Source organism: Euprymna scolopes, chromosome 26 (genome assembly GCF_053919585.1).
Source record: "Euprymna scolopes isolate OS-2025 chromosome 26, ASM5391958v1, whole genome shotgun sequence".
In the NCBI taxonomy this organism is placed as follows: Eukaryota; Metazoa; Mollusca; class Cephalopoda; order Sepiida; family Sepiolidae; genus Euprymna; species Euprymna scolopes.
This window is the reverse complement of record NC_136507.1, coordinates 85,568,547-85,570,669: the sequence shown is the minus strand read 5'-3', so window position 1 is coordinate 85,570,669 and position 2,123 is coordinate 85,568,547. Positions and strand designations below refer to the sequence as shown.

The window sequence follows — 2,123 nt, the reverse complement described above, 5'->3', positions numbered from 1 at the left end:
AAATAAATACCCCTTTCTTGGCATTTAAGCCAAAATCACAGTGTAGTATCTGTTCCGGCAGATATTGCAAGCAAAGACCATCTGTGGGGGCAACCCCATATATAAGACCTTGGTCAATGTAGGAGCAACCCGTCATACCAATTGTCACTATACAGCTCCCCTACTCCCGGGGGAGTTGGTCCTCATTTCCCCTTCACTCCTCACATTAAAAATCGGCCTTGTGCCTAATTTGCTCCGTGGAGGTCAAATAAATACAAACCCCACATATAAGTCCTTAGTCAATGTAGGGGCAACACTTCATACTAATTGTCACTGTTCAGCTCCCCTAATCCCGGGGGAGTTGGCCCTCATTTATCCTTCACCCCTCACATTAAAAATCGGCTTTGTTCCTTATTTGCTCGGTGCGGGAGCAAATAAATACCCTTTTCTGGGCCTTTTGGCTAGATCAAAGTGTAGTATCTGTTCTTTCTACATGCTGTTCTTATGTTTTAACTTTGTGATATGAAAGGTGTCACTTTTCTAAATTAATTTTATGTATAATGATCACCCACTTAACAACCAGTCAGTCTCAAAGCCATTCACGTCATTCTCCAGATCATTAATGTTTTTTTGAATGGTTTTTAAGCATTCAAGTATTTTTTAAAGTTATTCAATTCCTCCTTAAGTTCATTATATTCATTCTAAGTCATTTACTTTTTATTTATTTAAGTCATTTCAGCCCATTTTTCGGTCATTTTAGTTTACCTTTAAGAATTTCATGGCAATCCTAAATTCATTCATTCATTACACGAGAGCATGCGACTAATGGCTATCGGCCTTGTTAATATAGAAATGGTTAAAATATACAATATATTATTTGAAATGTTGAAGCAAGTAAATACTTTCATAATCCTATGGGTTGAACCTTCAATCGCATATCACGTTTTACAATTGATTTTCCAAGTACTCTAACCACTACGCACTCTATATGCTTTTCTGATTGTAAATATTACTATTTATTACTATATATATATATATATATATATATATATATATATATATATATATATATAAAATGTTTTTAGCTATTACTTGTATATATTATTTATTGTGTATCATTTCTGACCACCATATCGTATTAAATACTATACTAGGTTTACTTAGTAATTGGTTATTCCACCGCATTTGTTCTGCTTATTTAAATCGTCTTACTCACCACCGTAAATCTTTGTCTATATATTTTTTTACTTTGTCCTATAATGGTAGATAATGTCTGTTTTCCTTCCTGATATTTTCAGCTATACCTGACTTTTCAGTCTCTCTACGTACTACTGCTTTTCGATGTTCTTCTAACTGTACTTTTAGTGGACGAAATATCTCACCTTTGTATAGTTTAGTACATTTTCATGGGATTTCATATACACAGTTCTTAGTCATGATTTTTCTGTAGGGGACTTGACTCTCACAATCTGTTTCCGGGGAGTTGAATCACTACTGATATCCTATGGATTATATACTCGTTGAAGTTCTTAAGACAAACCTTTCATATATAGTATAAAAACTCTCGCGAGTTTCTGAGTTGTGCCCTTTTGTGCCTGGTCCAGATTTCTTGATGCTGATGTTAGGCTGTCTGGATAGTTGTTTCGGTGGAGGGTTTCTCTTAAAATGTGAATCGCCTACGCAGTGTTGTTTCTACATATTGATTTTGCTCGGTGTTTATGGCAAGGAACACTTCCTTTCTTTAAATCATATGGATGGTGGGTGTTGAAGTTTAGTTACTGTCCAGTGCAAGTTCGCTTTCGGTATACAGATGATATAAAACCCTGACGTGGGCGGGTTATGAGCGCATATAAGAACTATAATTTGTTGTTATGCTATTTTTCCATCGTGAATTGTAGACTTGGACGGATCGAGTTTACATGGTCTAGTAACGTTTGTACATCTTTCTGATGGAGCCAGAGTATGAATGTGCTATCTACATATCGCAATTATTGTTTTCAGTGTTGATCCTAATTCCATTTTCTCAAATATTCCATGTATGCCTTGGCCAATAACAATGTCACTTGGGATGCAAGTACATTCTTTCAGTGAGACATCCGGTGTCAGTTTATCTCGTACCACTGTCAGAGTCTCGACAGTGGGTA

General features: G+C 35.9%; 1 pseudogene; it reads left to right on the top strand.

The window, feature by feature from the left end:
* Positions 1-419: 419 nt before the first annotated feature.
* On the top strand, positions 420-552 carry LOC145248499 (U2 spliceosomal RNA; annotated as a pseudogene).
* Positions 553-2,123: the final 1,571 nt, after the last annotated feature.